This window comes from Heptranchias perlo, chromosome 5, assembly GCF_035084215.1.
Source record: "Heptranchias perlo isolate sHepPer1 chromosome 5, sHepPer1.hap1, whole genome shotgun sequence".
NCBI classification, from domain to species: domain Eukaryota; kingdom Metazoa; phylum Chordata; class Chondrichthyes; order Hexanchiformes; family Hexanchidae; genus Heptranchias; species Heptranchias perlo.
The window spans coordinates 115,499,433-115,519,105 of NC_090329.1; the positions used below are offsets into that span (position 1 = coordinate 115,499,433).

The 19,673-nt window shown below is 44.8% G+C and overlaps 1 protein-coding gene across 4 annotated transcripts in view; it reads right to left on the bottom strand.

Annotated features, from left to right (window-relative positions):
• Positions 1 to 19,673, bottom strand: part of LOC137322039 (sodium/calcium exchanger 1-like) — a 322,838-nt gene that overhangs the window by 1,622 nt on the left and 301,543 nt on the right. The gene's annotated exons all lie outside the window — the stretch shown is intronic.

Genomic DNA, 19,673 nt, shown 5'->3' on the forward strand with positions numbered 1-19,673 from the left:
TGGGTAACCCGCCCAGTGAAATCGGTGGCTTTGGCACGCGATCATAAGTAAATTGAAGCAACTTACCTTGGCTTCCAGGTTTCGCGCTGGAAAGCTGCGTGGCGGGCGGACTGCACACCTGCGTCACAGGCTGTCAGCTGGAGGAGCCCCATTTAAAGGGGCAGTCCTCCACTGACTGATGCTGCAGAAAATAGGCAAAATTACAGCATGGAGCAGCCGTGGGGGAAGGCTGCATCCAAGGTTTAATGATGTCTCACACCAGGTCTTTCTGGATGGGGTGAGGAGGAGGAGGAGGAGGAGGAGGAGGGAGATCTTCCACCCGGCGGACGGGAGGAAGTGGCCTGCCTCTGCCACCATGAAAGCCTGGCTCAAGGTGGCAGAGGAGGTCAGCAGCACCACCAACATATCACACACCTGCATACAGTGCAGGAGGCGCTGCAATGACCTCAGTAGGTCAGCCGAAGTGAGTACACTTACTCATTCCCCTACACTCCGTCTGCCACATCACCACCCCCACCCCACATCTCCTTCTGCACTGCCAACACCACTCTATCACGTCACTCCTCACACCCACTGGACCCTCATCCTCATCTTACCTGCACTTCCTCACCTCCCCAGTACTCAACCCACCACTACCACTCAACCCAATCCTCATACAATCTCATGGCTCTATCTCATACTCGCCCTCTGATGCATCTCTTTCACGGTCAGCCTCACCCAACGTGCCACTACCTGTGCGGCAGCCACAGGGCATGCATCACGTATGTGTAGTAGGAAGCGTAAGGCAAACGTGTCGTGAGCATGAAGGGGATGCACAAGGGTGTTTCAGGTTTTGTCATGGTTTTTACTTATATTTGATTTCTGATCAACTCACATTACATATTATATTGTCACTACTACTGCCACGTCTTGGCCATTCTTGACTGGCTTGTGCAATAAGGCCCTTTCATGAGATTCTTCATGAACACCCTTGATGCCACCCCTTGGATCACCCTACAGTGAGTGTATGTGTAGTTGCACGACTACTTTGTGCAGGTGCCTGTTGCACAGCACTGTGTTGTGTAGTTCCACGTGGCAGAGGTGGACGGCGTGCCTGGCGAGGCTGGTGATGTTGCTCGTCCTCCAATGGAGTGATGAATGCAGCTACGGAACCCCCCCCAACCCAACCTGACGGTGAGAGTGTGAGGGGGGTCCGCAAAGTAGGTAAATGTGTTTGGACAGCAGAGTTTAGGGTATGATGTAATAATTTTGAGTGTGGAGACAACGGTGTGGCAGGCAAAACTTTGTCTGAGGCGACAGAGTGCCCTGCTGCAATGAATGAGGTATTCCCCCCAACTGTCAAGGAATCCTCTCCATCTCCCAATGGCTGCCGACTGAAACACGTCTGCAACAACAGGGAGTGTTTCCCACAGCATGGGGAACACGCTGAGGAGAGTCCAAAATCACATCCCTGCTAAAATCTCTTCCCGATGAGGATCCGTCAACGACCTTAAGTACCTTCCTGACTATCTAAACTGTCACCCCGCCGGTTTTAATTGCCAGTGGGAGTCCTGCATGCGGGAGCTGCGCGCGCACCAATTCGCATCATTGTGGAACCCAGAAGTGGGCGGGTTGGAGCCGGGCTCCGGACCCGCTCCGGGATTCCCCAATTTTAGGAATCCCCCTGCCACGAAAGCACACGCTCGGCCATCCTAAAATTGACCCCACTGTTTTCTCTTGCATACTCGCAAACATGGTCCAGGAAAATGCTTTGGATTTTTGTTGTACAAACCAGGCACAGGACTCTTATTTGCATATTTTATTCAGGCCAGCGCTGCTTTCAGGCAGCCACCAGGGACACCTGAAGGCAGTGCAGTTCAATGTGGAGAGAGAAGGAAGGAGACGTTTACAGCAAAGAGAGCCCTCAATATTAATACCCCCAAGATGGGGAACGCAACCCCAACCCACCGCGCACGTGCCCACCGCCTTTTTTACATTGGCAGATATTGAGGTGTCCAAGTGTCCTGCTGTGGAGAGGCGGGACACTTCATTTACATATTTAAAATGAGCTCCCACAGTGCAATTGGGAGCCTGATTTAAAATTCACAGCAGCTGCGCTGGCTTCCGAGGTATCGGGAAACCTGGCAGTGAATTGAGGCGGGAGCTGCGGGTTCCACAAGGTAAGTGCCTTTTCCAGCATTCCTTGTGGGCCAGGAGCAGGAATGCTTCCCCGGCCCATCAAGGAAGCCTTCGGTCTACCCTCTTCTGATCGCGGCCTCTCTCTCTCCCTCCAGCTTCGACAGCCTCTTTCTCCCTCCAGCCACGAACTCTCCTGATGTGATGGTCGCTCTCCCCCCGCTTAAACCGTGATCGTTGACCTTCCCTCCCTCCCGATTGCCGGGGACCATCCCCAACTGCCGCTGGCTTTCCCTCCCGGCTTCCAGCCAGGATGTCAATTTGGCCAACTGTTGGGTGGGAAAAACATAGGACATGAGTAGGCCATTCAGCCCCTCGTGCCTGCTCCGCCATTTGATAAGATCATGGCTGATCTGTGATCTAACTCCATATACCTGCCTGTGGCCCATATCCCTTAATACCTTTGGTTGCCAAAAAGCTATCTATCTCAGATTTAAATTTAGCAAATTAAGCTAGTATCAATTGCCGTTTACGGAAGAGAGTTCCAAACTTCTACAACCCTTTGTGTGTAAAAATGTTTTCTAATCTCGCTCCTGAAAGGTCTGGCTCTAATTTTTAGACTGTGCCCCCTACTCCTAAAATCCCCAACCAGCGGAAATAGTTTCTCTCTATCCACCCTATCTGTTCCCCTTAATATCTTATAAACTTCGATCAGATCACCCCTTAACCTTCGAAACTCTAGAGAATACAACCCCAATTTCTGTAATCTCTCCTCGTAACTTAACCCTTGAAGTCATTCTAGTAAACCTATGCTGCACTCCCTCCAAGGCCAATATGTCCTTCCGAAGGTGCGGTGCCCAGAACTGCTCACAGTACTCCAGGTGCTGTCTAACCAGGGTTTCGTATAGCTGCAGCATAACTTCTGCCCCCTTGTACTCTAGTCCTCTAGATATAAAGGCCAACATTCCATCTGCCTTCTTCATTATTTTCTGCACCTGTTCATGACACTTCAATGATCGATGTACCTGAACCCCTAAGTCCCTTTGGACATCCACTGTTTTTAACTTTTTACCATTTAGAAAGTACCCTGTTCTATCCTTTTTTGATCCAAAGTGGATAACCTCACATTTGTCTACAATGAATTCCATTTGCCACAGTTTTGCCCATTCACCTAATCTATCAATATCGCTTTGTAATTTTATGTTTTCAGCTACACTGCTTACAATGCCACCAATCTTTGTGTCATCGGCAAACTTAGATATGAGACTTTCTATGCCTTCATCTAAGTCGTTAATAAATATTGTGAATAATTGAGGCCCAAGACAGATCCCTGCGGGACTCCACTAGTCACATCCTGCCAATGTGAGTACCTTCCCATTATCCCTACTCTCTGTCGCCTTTCGCTCAGCCAACTTCCTAACCAAGTCCATACTTTTCCCTCGATTCCATGGGCTTCTATCTTAGCTAACAGTCTCTTATGTGGGACCTTATCAAATGCCTTCTGGAAGTCCATATAAATAACATCCATTGACATTCCCCTGTCCACTACTTTAGTCACCTCTTCAAAAAAGTCAATCAGGTTTGTCAGGCACGACCTATCTTTCACAAATCCATGCTGGCTCTCTCTGATTAACTGAAAATTCTCGAGGTGTTCAGTCACCCTATCCTTATAATTCCCCGGTTTCCCTCTCTCTCCTTTCTTAAAAAGCGGAGTGACATGTACAAGAAAATAATAATGAGGTCCTGCCGTTAAGTTTGGCAGGACCTCCACGTCCCCGGCCTTGCTGGGTTCTTCGGCCGTTTTCGGCCTCCCCCGCACACATCGGGGCCAGAGAGTGAGAAGAACAGAAGATGAACACAACTACCGAAATGACAATGAAGGAAAGAGTGAGAGGCAAAGAGAGATAGATAGACAGAGAGAAAGAGGGAAACTTCATTTTAAAGGATGAAATCATGACTGGGGGTGCATAATTTTGCAATATAGGCATGGGACTGCAGGAGCAGAATTTTTACCTCTTGGTCTCACTTGATTATCATATTAATATTATCTTATCAGCTCCATAAAGAGATTTGCAGTTATATGCCTGATCATATCTCTCAGAAAAGCCCCAAAGTGCTTCATGTACAATATATTATATTGAAACATAGAAACATAGAAAATAGGAGTAGGCCATTCGGCCCTTCGAGCCTGCTCCGCCATTCAATATGATCATGGCTGATCCTCTATCTCAATACCATATTCCTGCTCTCTCCCCATACCCCTTGATGCCTTTTGTGTCTAGAAATTTATCTAGCTCCTTCTTAAATATATTCAGTGACTTAGCTTCCACAGCCTTCTGTGGTAGAGAATTCCATAGGTTCACCACCCTCTGAGTGAAGAAATTTCTCCTCATCTCAGTCCTAAATGTCCTACCCCATATCCTGAGACTGTGACCCCTCGTTCTGGACCCCCCAGCCAGGGGAAACATCCTCCCTGCATCTAGTCTGTCTAGCCCTGTCAGAATTTTATACGTTTCAATGAGATCCCCTCTCATTCTTCTAAACTCGAGTGAATACAGGCCAGGTCGACCCAATCTCTCCTCATACGACAGTCCTGCCATCCCAGGAATCAGTCTGGTGAACCTTCGCTGCACTCCCTCAATGGCAAGAATATCCTTTCTTAGGTAAGGAGACCAAAACTGCACATAATACTCCAGGTATGGTCTCACCAAAGACCTGTATAACTGCAGTGAGACATCCTTGCTCCTGTGCTCAAATCCTCTTGCAATAAAGGCCAACATACCATTTGCTTTCCTAACTGCTTTCTGCACCTGCATGTTTGTTTCAGTGACTGGTGTACAAGGATACCCAGGTCCCTTTGTACATCAACATTTCCCAATCTATCACCATTTAAATAATACTCTCCCTTTCTGTTTTTCCTTCCGAAGTGGATAATTTCACATTTATCCACATTATACTGCATCTGCCATGTATTTGGCCACTCACTCAACTTGTCTAAATCGCCTTGAAGCCTCTTTGCATCCTCCTCACAACTCACAATCCCACCTAGTTTTGTGTCGTCAGCAAACTTGGAAATATTACATTTGGTTCCCTCATCCAAATCATTGATATATATTGTGAATAGCTGGGGGCCGCTTTTCCTTTTGTGTTTTTGCGCCAGAAAGGAATGTATAATTGTTGCAATTCATGCATTCGTTCCTTAAATGATAGCCATTGCCTATCCACCGTCATGCCTTTCAATGAAGCTTCCCAATCTATCATAGCTAACTCACTCCTCATACCTTCGTAGTTTCTTTTGTTTAGATTTAGGACCCTAGTTTCGGATTGGATTCCTTCACTTTTCATCTTAATGAAGATTTCTATCATGTTATGGTCACTCTTCCCTAAAGGACCCCGCACAACAAGATGATTAATTAACCCCTTCTCATTGCACAATACCCGATCTCGGATAGCCTGTTCGCTGGTTGGCTCCTCAACGTACTAGTCTAAAAAACCATCTCGTACACACTCCAGGAATTCATCCTCCACAGTATTATTGCTAATTTGGATTGGCCAGTCTATATGCAGATTAAAGTCACCCATGATTACTGTAGTACCCTTGTTACATGCATCTCTAATTTCCTGTTTGATCCCATCCCCTACATTACCACTACTGTTTGGAGGCCTATAGACAACTCCCACCAGTGTTTTCTGCCCCTTGGTGCTTCTTAACTCCACCCAGACTGATTCTACATCTTGATTTTCTGAGCCAATATCCTTTCTCACATTGCTCTGATTTCATCCTTTACTAATAACACCATCCCACCTCCTTTTCCTAGAACTTTCAGTTACTTTTTTTATGTAGGCAAGCAAGGAAGCCATTTAGCACACAGCAAGATCCCACAAACAGAAATGAGATGAATGACCAGTTAATCTGTTTTTGGTGGTGTTGATTGAAGGAGAAATGTTGGCCAGGACACTGTTCTACAAATAGTGCCATGGGATCTTTAATATCCACCTGAACCAGAGGAACAGGCAGATGGATCCTCACTTTAATATCTCACCTGAAGGATGGTACCTCCAACAATGCAAGACTCCTTCAGTTCTGCACAAAGTGCTCTCCCACTTCTCTCTCATAAAAAGAAGCATTATTCCAATTAATTTTTAAAAATTTGTTCATGGGATGTGGGTGTCGCTGGCGAGGCCGGCATTTATTGCCCATCCCTAATTGCCCTTGAGAAGGTGGTGGTGAGCCGCCTTCTTGAACTGCTGCAGTCCGTGTGGTGACGGTTCTCCCACAGTGCTGTTAGGAAGGGAGTTCCAGGATTTTGACCCAGCGACGATGAAGGAACGGCGATATATTTCCGAGTTGGGATGGTGTGTGACTTGGAGGGGAACGTGCAGGTGGTGTTGTTCCCATGTGCCTGCTGCTCTTGTCCTTCTAGGTGGTAGAGATCGCGGGTTTGGGAGGTGCTGTCGAAGAAGCCTTGGCAAGTTGCTGCAGTGCATCCTGTGGATGGTACAACTGTAGCCACAGTGCGCCGGTGGTGAAGGGAGTGAATGTTTAGGGTGGTGGATGGGGTGGCAATCAAGCGGGCTGCTTTGTCCTGGATGGTGTCGAGCTTTTTGAGTGTTGTTGGAGCTGCACTCATCCAGGCAAGTGGAGAGTATGCCATCACACTCCTGACTTGTGCCTTGTAGATGGTGGAAAGGCTTTGGGGAGTCAGGAGGTGAGTCACTCGCCGCAGAATACCCAGCCTCTGACCTGCTCTTGTAGCTACAGTATTTATATGGCTGGTAATAGAAGCTGTCCTCACTTCAATACTGTATTTTTAGCCTCATAGAGACCAACAATTTCAAGTCTTCACCCTCCTAAGTTGCTGTAATGTGTTACATTACAAGGATGGCCTAAAGTGACTCGAATCATTTAAAAAAAATTTATTCTCATGATATGGGCGTCCCCTCTACTACTCTGTACCAGACCGGGTAAGGACGGCAGGTTCCCTTCACGTTAGTGAACCATTTGGGTTTTTATGACAATCGTACTTCATGCTCACTTTTGCTGATATCAGCATTTTATTTCCAGATTTTCTAAACCGAATTCAAAATCTCTAATTACAATCATAGGATTTGCACTCAAGTCTTCAGAATTATTACTTCAGACCTCTAGATTACTTGTCCAGTAACACAGCCACTACACTATAATACCCACTGCTCATCCACTTCTGTGAGTACTCCACTCATTAATTTTCTCATTGTAATTTATTTCACAGTTCCAATCTGAGCACCAATCACAAAGTAGGCGAGGGAGTCAGCACTTCAGAGTAGTCTTGGGTCCAATCCGAAGGAATCCAACCTTAAAAAATTCACTAGTAGCTGAGAATGTTTTTATTTCTACTGTGAGGGATTGGGCAGCAGTTTGTATAAAAATTACACTGGTGTATTTACCACAAATATAATTTCCATTAATTAAATAATATCTAAATAAAAATATATCACTTTTATATGCTACTTAATTCTTAATTAATTTTTGCATTATTAGCTGAGTCAAATGATAATCAAATTCACACAGTGGAGATCTCCAGCAGTGTTACCGTCCCCATTTCTGTATTAATCAAGCAAGTCATGTCCAGTCTAGTTATGAACAAGCTTCGCATTGTTCCATTAATAGCTCTCACCAGAAAATGCCTCTGAATTCAAGCAACCCTTACAGCTTCCCTCACTTTCTTGAACTTTGTTTAGCACCTTGGTCTCTTGCTTCAGTGAATACTCCACTTACAACTTTCTCATTGTAATTTATTTCACAATTCCATTCTGTGCTCCAATTGCAAAGTAGTCTTGGCTCTCCTCCCAGACTTCAATCTATTCCAAACTCTAAATTTGTTCCTTTCTACTACTTATACTTTATCAGTGCCAAAAGAAAAATCAATACGACGTGTCAGGTATAACAGAACAGCATGTGTCTGCTGCATTTTCTTATACACAATAACACAAACCTTATTTAGAATGTGCTCTTAATTACCTCATGGGTACCTGACACATGTGGAAATCTGCCACTGTGTTTACGAGTGTCCAAACTACTGAGAAATTTACACCTGTAAAATTTCTGTTTACCTGATACAGAGTGGGTCATTTGATTGATAAGGAGTTGATCCTCACCATCTAATGTGCCAACCTTTGTTTGGTATGGCCTACCTCAGATGCTGCCTGACCTGCTGAGTGTTTCCAGCATTTTCAGTTTTTGTTTCAGATTTACAACATCTGCAGCACTTTGCTTTTTGTTTACCTCAAGTCATGTTTCCAAATTAAACTGTCTAAATTGACAAAAATCTTTACTTTTACCCACATTAAAAATAAGTGTACATCTATGCTGGATACAGACCACCCCACTTACTGAGCATATTCGTAACAGAAGCCCACCTATAATGTACTGATTCAAATGTCTTAAATTGTAGTGGTACTCCAAATCCTAAGTTTGGAATGGCCCGCCCCTGAGCTATGCAGGTGCTATGCTCTATTGACCAGTACATAAGAACATAAGACTGTGTATCAGACAGGGATGTGACTAGTGCTCCTTGATGATGTCATGACAAAAAGCAGCTTTTTACTTTTCTATCCCGTCATGGTAGCAAACGGTCCACTGGAAAATGGTGCTACTTCAGAAAAAATGGGCCACATCAGTGACAGCTCTACTCATGGGGGTGACATTGGCCCACACCAGTAGCGTGAAACAGGCTCATAGTAAATTGGTTTCAAAAGAAAAGAGAAACAGGCGCAGTGTAAAATGGGCTGCCGATTTGCTATGAGCCCGTTTTATGCTGCTGGCACGGACCAATTTCATCCCTCCCTCTATCCATGTGCCCTAGACCTGGACACCTACTACCAGCCGTCCCATCAGTAGATATGAACTGACTCCAATTTTCTTTTCCATTGAAGTCTCCCTCCAGGTATTTAAAGTACCAAATTTCCTTTCAATGGTTTTACAGGGAATTCAAGGGAATCAAGGGATATGGGGATCCATCGGGAAAGTGGAGTTAAGGTCGAAGGTCAGCCATGATCTTACTGAATGGCGGAGCAGGCTTGAGGGACCGTATGGCCTACTCCTGCTCCTATTTCTTATGTATTCACTTTACTCCTAGCTGGAATGTGTTTAACCTGTTCCTCATTGTTCTTGTGTTTAAATACCTCCCGTTGCTGATCCATTGTTTGTTAGGCCATTTTTTCTAACCAAATAATCTGGGCTAGGTCCTCCTTTATTCCACTGAAATGAACTATTTTCCAGTCCAACACCATTGCATTTGACTGCTCTTTCTTTGTTTACAATGTGATCTAATTAGGTTGGGGTCACTATTTCCCAAGTGTTTTCCTACCTTTAGGTAATTTACTCATTCTGTCTTGTTACCCAGAACCAGGTCTAGCACGACATCCTTCCTTACTGGACAAAAAAAACCTGCAAATGCTGGTAAACTAAAATGAAAAATGCTGGAATGCACAGCAGGGGATTTAGGATCAGAACAACAATGGGTTATACCTGAAATGTTAACCTGCCTTTTCTCTCCACAGATGCTGACTGACCTGCTGTGTAATTTCCAGTATTTTCTGATAATGATTAATGAAGCAGGCTTGATGAATTCTAATAAACCATTAGTGCCCGTAAGTGCCTATTTTATCCTTAAAATCCCTCAACTATTCTATCTGTTACAACTGCAAACTTCTCTAAATTGTCTACAAATCTCAGCCTCAATTTCTTTCCCAATTCAGTGGTCTATAATGTACTCCAGATATAGTAACACATCCATTCCTATTCCTTAACTCAATCCAGATAAACTCTGTCTGAGCATCACCATCGATAAAACCATTCCTTTATAAGGCTGTCAGAAATTGCATCAAAAATCCAGTAGTTTCTGAATTGATCACCTCTGAATGAAGAGCTCAACTGTTTGCTTGGACCTTCCTTTTGCTGTGGACATCCAGCACTTTGTTTGCAACTCTGTGAAGTATTATGTCAACAGATCTATGATGCACTGAACCACAGTATTACCTTCACAACTCTGTTTTGAATCTATTATTGAATCAGGCGCACTGATCAAAGCTCAGGTCTGTTGATGTGCCAAGATCCCACATTCTCTAGGTTCAAATTCCTCTTGGTGAGCTCCCACCCTGTCACTAATGATAATAATGGTGACAGAGCTTAAGTTCAGTCAGATCACAGTGGGGTAGATTGTTACTTTATACAATAGTGTAAAATGGGTGATAGCGAATCTGCAGCCTGTTTTACATCTCTCCCAATTTCTATTTCCATTGACTTCAACAATAAAAACAGAAATTGGGAGAGATGTAAAACAGGCTGCTGATTCACTATCACCCGTTTTATACAATCACACAGTCAAAATCTGCCCCAGTGTCTTGTGAGCACCATCTTGGGTATACAACACTTCTTTATCTATTGTGGCCTCTCTGGGCGGTGTAAACTATGCTAATGATCGTTGTAGCGGCCTCATGATCGGATTTGCATGTCAAATCACAAAGATGACTGCCACCATAAGACGTGGGATACGCAGGTAATTTTGTATCAGAATTAAATTGTCCATCTCACACATGAAGAATGTCCACGTCTATAAGGTAATGGGTGGCCACTACTATCTATGGGATTCATCATAACTTACAGTTTCAAAAGAGATCATGGGAAAAAAATTGGGCGTGGAGAAAAGTCCATAATGGAATCCTTTGCTTTACAGCTACAGTGATCATTGTAGATACTGGAGGGATAAGATATTATGGGTACTACTGTACTGAGTTCAGAGAAGGTTGTTTCAAAGGGAGACTGTTAGAAAGCTATCATGGGAAACCTAACAGTGATAGAATCATAGAAAATTTACGGCACAGAATGAGGCCATTCGACCCATTGTGTCCGCGTGGCCGAAAATGAGCCACCCAGCCTAATCCCACTTTCCAGCGCTTGGTCCGTAGCCCTGTAGGTTATGGCACTTCAGGTGCACATCCAGGTACTTTTTAAGTTGAGTTTAGAGTTTCAGCCTCTACCACCCTTTCAGGCAGTGAGTTCCAGACCCCCACAAGCCTCTGAATGAAACACAGAAACATAGAAAATAGGAGCAAGAGTAGGCCATTCAGCCCTTCTCCGCCATTCAAAATGATCATGGCTGATCGTCTAACTCAGTACCCTGTTCCCGCTTTTTCCCCATATCCCTTGATCCCTTTAGCATTAAGAAATATATCTATCGCCTTCTTGAATACATCTAATGACTTGGCCGCCACTGCCTTCTGTGGTAGAGAATTCCACAGGTTCACCACCCTCTGAGTGAAGAAATTTCTCCTCATCTCGGTTCTAAATGGCATACCCCGTATCCTGAGACTGTGACCCCTGGTTCTGGACTCCTCAGCCATCGGCATCATCCTCCCTGCGCCTAGTCTGTCTAGTCCTGTTAGAATTTTATATGTTTCAATGAGATCACCTCTCATTCTTCTAAACTCTAGTGAATATAGGCCTAGTCGACCCAATCTCTCCTCATATGTCAGTCCTGCCATCCCAGGAATCAGTCTGGTAAACCTTCGTTGCACTCCCTCCATGGCAAGGACATCCTTCCTTAGATGAAAACATTTTTCCTCAGCTCCCCTCTAATCCTTCTACCAATCACTTTAAATCTATGCCCCTGGTTATTGACTCTATCTAGGCCTCTCATAATTTTGTACAGCTCAATTAAATCACCCCTCAGCCTCCTCTGTTCCATGGAAAACAACCCCAGCCTATCCAATCTTTCCTCATAGCTAAAATTCTCCAGTCCTGGCAACATCCTCGTAAATCTCCTCTGTACCCTCTCTAGTGCATCATATCTTTCCTGTAATGTGGTGACCAGAACTGTACGCAGTACTCAAGCTGTGGCCTAACTAGTGTTTTATACAGTTCCAGCATAACCTCCCTGCTCTTATATTCTATGCCTCAGCTAATAAAGGGAAGTATTCCAAATGGCTTCTTAACCACCTTATCTACCTGTTCTGCTACCTTCAGGGATCTGTGAACATGCACTCCAAGGTCCCTCACTTCCTCTACACCTCTCAGTATCCTCCCATTTATTGTGTATTCCCTTGCCTTGTTTACCCTCTCCAAATGCATTACCTCACATTTCTCTGGATTGAATTCCATTTGCCACTTTTCTGCCCACCAAAACAATCCATTGATATCTTCCTGCAGTCTACAGCTTTCCTCCCCATTATCAACCTGACAATTTTTGTATCATCTGCAAACTTCTTAATCATGCCCTTACATTTAAGTCCAAATCATTAATATATACCACAAAAAGCAAGGGACCTAGTACTGAGCCCTGTGGAACCCCACTGGAAACATCCTTCCAGTCACAAAAACACCCGTTGACCATTACCCTTTGCTTCCTGCCACTGAGCCAATTTTGGATCCAACTTGCCACTTTCCCTTGGATCCCGTGGGCTTGTACTTTTTTGACCAGTCTGCCATGTGGGACCTTGTCAAAAGCCTTGCTAAAATCCATGTAGACTACATCAAATGCACTACCCTCATCTACCCTCCTTGTTACCTCCTCAAAAAATTCAATCAAGTTAGTCAGACATGACCTTCCCTTAACAAATCCATGCTGATTCTTGATTACTTCTTGATTACTCCGTGCCTTTCTAAGTGATGGTTTATCCTGTCCCTCAGAACTGATTCCAATAATTTGCCCACCACCAAGGTTAGACTGACTGGCCTATAATTACTCGGTCTATACCTCACTCCCTTTTTAAACAACGGTACAACCTCCAATCCTCCGGCACCACGCCTGTGTCCAGTGAGGCTTGGAAAATGATGCTCAGAGCCTCTGCTTTTTCCTCCCTTGCTTCTTTTAACAGCCTGGGATACCTTTCATTCAGACCTGGTGATTTATCTACTTTCAAAGATGCTAATCCCCTTAATACTTCCTCTCTCACTGTGTTTATCCCATCCAATATTTCACACCCCTCCTCCTTAATTTCAATGTCTGCATCGTCCCTCTCTTTTGTGAAGACAGACGCAAAGTATTCATTAAGACCCATTCTGCCTCCACACTTAGATTACCTTTTTGGTCTCTAATAGGCCCCACTCTTTCCTTAGTTATCCTCTTGCTCTTAATGTATTTATAAAACATCTTTGGGCTTTCCTTGATTTTACTTGCTAATATTTTTTCATGCCCTCTCTTTGCTTTTTTAATTTCCTTTTTAATTTCACCCCTGCACTTTCCATACTCCTCTAGGCTTTCTGCAGTATTGAGTTCTCGGTGTCTGACATAAGCTTTCCTTTTCTGCCTTATCTTACCCTGCATGCTCCAGGGGGCTCTAGAATTGGCAGTCCCACCCTTTTTCTTTGTGGGAACATGTTTACTCTGAACCCCTTGAATCTCCCCCTTGAACGCCTCCCAGTGCTCTGACGCTGATTTACCTTCAAGTATCTGTTTCCAGTCCACTTTCGCTAATTCACTTCTTAGCTTAGTAAAATTGGCCTTTACTCAGTTGAGAACTTTAACTCTTGTTCTATCTTTGTCCTTTTCCATAACTATGCTAAAACTAACTGAATTATGATCACTATCACCAAAATGCTCTCCCACTGCTATTCCTTCCACCTGCCCAGCTTCATTCCCTAAAACTAAATGCAGAACTGCCCCCTCTCTTGTTGGGCTTGCTACGTACTGGCTAAAAAAGTTCTCCTGAATGCTGTTTAAGAATTTTGTGCCTTCTAGGCCCTTCATACTGTTTGTATCCCAGTTAATGTTAGGGTAGTTGAAATCCCCTACTATTATTGCCCTATTGTTTTTGCACTTCTCAGAAATTTGCCTACATATTTGCTCTTCTATCTCCCCCTGACTGTTTGGGGGTCTATAGTACACTCCCAGCAGTGTGACTGCCCCTCTTTTGTTCCTTAGCTCAAACCAAATGGCCTCATTTGATGATCCTTCTAACATATCATCCCTCTTCGCAGCTGTAATTGTTTCTTTAACCAAAACTGCCACCCCCCTCCCTCCTTTTTTATCCCCCTCTCTATCTATCGAGAAACTTTTTCTCCACCAAAAAAACTCAGGAACACTGAACAGGATATTGAAAGCGAAATGACTTAACTGGACTAATGTTTGTTCACATGGCAGCAGTAAAAGTGAAGTGCTTCCATCTTGCTTTCAGCATTGATTATACAGTGAGTTGTTAGAATTGAAACTGAAGTGGGAATCCAAAATGGGCTGAGTTCCAGTTTGCGTGGCATGCATGCGCAAAGGGGCATTTTGCCAATTAATATGCCTGTTTACCCTGTAGTCTAGTGGTAAGTATCCATCTGAGACCGTTGGAGTTGAATTGAGCTGTCACTGGCTGTGCATTGGCTTTGTACTTCAAATTCAGACTCAGAGGATTTGAATTTTGAACCTCTCCAAATCGAGTTACATCGATTCTACAGAACAGAAACAGGCCATTCGGCCCAACTGGTCTATGCCGGCGTTTATGCTCCACACAAGCCTCCTCCCTCCCTACTTCATCTAACCCTATCAGCATATCCTTCTATTCCTTTCTCCCTTGTGCGTTTATCTGGCTTCCCCTTAAATGCATCTATGCTAGTCGCCTCAATTACTCCTTGTCGTAGTGAGTTCCACATTCTTACACTCTTTGGGTAAAGAAGTTTCTCCTGAATTTTTATTAGTGACCTCTAGTTTTGGACTCCCCCTCAAGTGGAATCATTTTCTCCACGTCTACCCTATCAAACCCTTTCATTATCTTAAAGACCTCTATCAGGTCACCCTTCAGCGTTCTCTTTTCTAGAGAAAAGAGCCCCAGCGTGTTCAATCTTTCCTGGTAGGTATATTCTCTCAGTTCTGGTATCATCCTTGTTAATCTTTTTTGCACCTTTTACTGTTCACAGTACGCCAAGTGTGATCTAACCAAGGTTTTATACAAGTTTAACATAACTTCTCCGCTTTTCAATTCTATCCCTCTAGAAATGAACCCCAGTGTTTGGTTTGCCTCAAACATTGTGCTTATTTTTTAGAATCTTTTTCTCACTAGCCGATCTCCAGTGGTGTTGCTCGTGGTGAGTTGGTTTATTAGTCAGGACAGTTATATCATGTAATATAAATATAATTGACCTCCCATGATATTGCTGATAGAATTTTTTTAAAGGTATATTTGTACAAAAAGAGACTGACAGTCAGGATTCCTCGTAAAGATAAACTCACTGATCCCATGCTCCCAGTAGGGAACTGTACTGGAAGAGAGAGCAGGTTGAGGAAGGGCTGCTACACTGTAGTATCTATTCTCCAACACATGCTCCCTTTGAGCCAGGTTGCGCTTCATCAGGACATTCTGATTCTAGTCCCTCTCAGGCGACAGTACCACACATTATCAATCAGCAGACATGAAACCCGCTATTTACTCCTTTTACTGAAAGAGACACATGGGGTAATTTTAAAACGGAGCCAGGAAGAGGGCGGGGGGTCAAATTGAGGTCGGGAAACCCATTAGTACGGGTTTCCTGGACGTCCTTACGATCAGAATGTCCTGATGAAGCACAACCTGGCTTGAAGGGAGCATGTGTTGGAGAATCGATACTACAGTGTAGCAGCCCTTCCTCAACCTGCTCTCTCTTCCAGTACAGTTCCCTACTGGGAGCATGGGATCAGTGAGTTTATCTTTATGCGGAATCCTGCAGGTAAGTCATTGTTTGTATGGATGTGGGGTGGGGGGGGGGCACGGGAGGGCATGGGGGCATGGGCTGGCACAGGGCAAGGGGCATGGGTAGGCAAGGGGCATAGGTGGGCAAGGGGCAGGGTGGGCAAGGTGCATGGGTGGACAAGGGGCATGGGTTGGCACAGGTAGGCAAGTCATGGGAGATGGGATCGGGGGTCAGTCATGGGGGGGGGTCGTGATTGGGGGTCATTGCGGGGGTCTGCAATCGTTGAGAAGGATGGTCATGGGCTGGAGGATCGGAGTGGGGGGATCGGGGGTCCGCGATCGGGGTGGGGGGGGGCCGCGATTGTTGTGGGGTCGGTTGTTGGGCCTGGGGGAAGCACTCCTGCTCCTCCGGGCCCACAAGCTGTGCCTTTCTAGGCACCTACCCATTAGTCTCGGGCCTTCTCACCTCCTTTCATGAGACGTAAAACAGAAGGCCCAGGAATCCCGGCCCCTCGGGGTTGAAATCAGGAATTAGTGAAAAATGGAGGTCTGTAGACTCCTTGAAAGGATTTATGGCCCGACCCTTCTGGGAGCGGGTTGGTCGCCCGCCTCAGTGTAAACCGGAAATGGGTGGGTTGGAGGCGGGTCTGAAATGGTGGCAATTTGCAATGCCCCCCTGCCCCAACCCACACGTTTTTTAATTTGAAAATTGAGCCCATGAACTCAGCTCCACAGAATCCCATTCTCTTCCTTTAGATGTGCCCCGTGAACTTAAAAGAAACAGAAGGAACGAAAAGCAGACCATTGAACATTCAGCCCTGCCAGCACATCAGGGCTTTGTCACTCACTCTCCTTCTCAAGCTGAGAGACATCCAACTGGGGGGAATTAGAGGGTGAGGCAGAGGGGAGTGCACTAGGTGGAGCACAGAGCATGAGTGGATAGGAGAAGCTGGGGACAGAGGATAAGGAGGAAGACGTTGCTAACTGAAAGGTCAGGAGAGATCTGGGGCACGATTTTTACTTGGAGCAGGGACCTCAGTGGGTGAGTAGATATTTACCTGGGAAACCCTAAGTGAAGTGTGTTGGAATCTGCAATCGCAACTCAATTGAAGGTAATTAGTTTTGCTCCCGGGTTTAACCTTTAACGTTCCACCCGCCCCCAACCTACCCATTCTTTGGGGTTAAAATGACCCCCCTGCTCTCAACTGAATAGCTTTGAAACCCAGATCGCACGGGCCCTGCTTTTGAAAAAAGGATGCCTGCAGAGCATTAAATGTATGTGCAGCAACCAGGGATGAATCTGAGAATGTGCAGCAGATGCACATAGTTTTAAGCCACTACAACAGGTTGACCAAGAGCAGGAAATCTAGGCTCCATTGTCTTTCTCAATGCAAATTTACAACCCAAAAAGGGAATGCTGTCGAATTTAGGCTGCACAGATTTTATTATTTATTTCTTGGTTATGGACAATAAGAAAAAAGCCTCCCAAGTATTACTGACAAAAATGACAAATAACCAGTGTTAATAATACACCTGGAGCACATACTTAGCCATTAGTGGCATTTCATTTTAATTAGAAAAATTAATCTGCATCTATTCTACCTTTCACTTTGCACTTCAGACAAATGCATCTGATTATAGTTGCCTAATGCTTCTTTTCTCTATGCATGGTAGAGGAAGTGTCATTGAATACAAGGGGGTAAATTCTAACTGTGAACTGGGAATGGAGCGAGGGGGGGTGGGGGGAAGATCTCCGGGCGCGAAACCCGGAAGACAAGTAGGCGGGTCACGATCCAATCAAATGCACTTCCGGGTATCACGTCCAGCAGCCAGCCTGATTGACAGGGAGGGAGGGATCATGGGATGGGGAGATGATCGGGGGGGGGGGGCTGGAGAGGAGTTTGGGGGGGCCAAGGAAGAGATCGGGGAGCTGTGGAAGAGATCAGGGTGAGGGGGTCGGGAAGAAGATTGGGGGGCCGAAGAAGTGATCGGGGATACAGGAAGGAGACTGAGGGGCGAAGGAAGAGATCGGGGGAGCTGGAAGGAAGATCAGAGGTCGCTGGAAGTCGGGTGAAGCGTCGGAGGTAGGTGGGAGTCCACCATCAGGGTGGGGGGGGGGGGGGTGGGGGGTGGGGGGTGGCCGATTGCAAGGATCCTGTCGGCCAGGTGAGCTTGTTGGGCCTGGATGAAGCATTTCTGCTCCTCCGGGCCCATAAGCAGTGCAATAAAGACATTCACCTCATGGCTCCGGCCCTTCCCACCTGCTTTCGCCTGATGTAAATCGGAAGTGATGGGAAACCCGAACAGGTAAAGTTAAATTTGTTTTAAGTACCTCAAAATATTAAGTATCTCAATGAGGTACATTGCCCTTTTAAGTATCAGCCCGCCAGCTTTTAGTGGGGGTGGGGCTTCCTGGAGTCTACTCTCCACACCCATACAAACCTGCCTGGATTAAACCCAGAAGTAGGCGTGTTGGAGCCGGGATGCGGTCCTGCTCTCAACTAGGAGGATTTTTACTCCCCACCTGCCCCCAATCCACCTGTCCTTGGAGGGGTTAAAATTTACCCCATGATTAATCTACAATCTGGGGCTTATTCAATATACGGTAAATGTGTCATTTATAGCTGTACATTTCCAAGAAAGAAATACATTCGAACATACACGAGCCTTAGCTGCACTTATTAACATGGAGACTGATTAGTATATGTACAAACATACGAATTATGACGGACAGGAAAAGACCCTCTGGTCCTGTACCACACAATTGTGTTATCTTGTGTATCACAATATATGCACTCTCCACCCCACTCAAAACTATGTGATCTCTTGGGAGAGGCAAAAAAACAGTTAAAAACCCAAGCTAATTTGGGGAAAAAATACAGTTCAGATAAACTATTTTCCCAAAAAGCAACTCAAGGAACTAATATCTTTGTATGCACAAGAAATAAAAATTGTACTACTGAGTAAGAGCAAAAGCTAGAGTTCCTTGAATGAGCAGAGAAATTCAAATTAAAATGAGACTTAAAAAACAGGGATATGAAAAAATCTATGGCTAATATCATAAAAGCAAATCAAGTAGTGTAAAGAACATATAGAGAGAAGAAGCAAAATGATTAGAAAGGCTAAGAAATGGTATGAAGAAAGATAGAAAGGTAACATAAAGGGAGAAATAAAATAATTAAAGAATGGGTAAGGCCATTAGAGGTGAAAAAGAAAATCTTCTTTTGGAGAATAAAGGAATGGTGGAGATATTAAATAAGTACTTTGCCTCGGTTTTCACAGAAGAGTGTGGTAGTGGGAATCAAAGAGTACAAGAGGAGGAGGTGGAGCAATTGGATAGGATAACTAGAGATAAGGAAGTAGTCCTGAAAAGAATTGGTGGAATTCAAAGTGGGGAAGGCACTGGATCCTCATGGTATACACCCTAGAATACTGAGTCAGAGAGGATGCAGTGGACAGTCTGATCACAAACTTTCAAACTTCCTTGGACTGGAGAGTTGCCAATGTAACACCTCTGCTCAAATAAGGAGAAAGCGATAAACCAGGTAATTACAGACCAATCAGCTCAACATTAGCAGTTAGTGCTTCTAGAGGCCATGGTGCAGGATAATATTAATACTCACCTAGAAAGACTCGGGTTAATTAAAGACGTAAATATGTGAAAGGTAAATTGTGTCTGAAAAATTTGTAAAGGGCTATTTTCTCTAGAAAAGAGAAGGCTGAGGGGTGACCTGATAGAAGTCTTTAAGTTTATGAAAGAGTTTGATAGGGTAGACATAGAGAAGATGTTTCCACTTGCAGGGGAGACCAGAACTAAGGCCATAAATGTAAGATAGCCACTAACAAATCCAATAGGGAATTCAGGAGAAACTCCTTCATCTAGAGAATGATAAGAATGTGGAACTCGCTACCACAAGGAGCAGTTG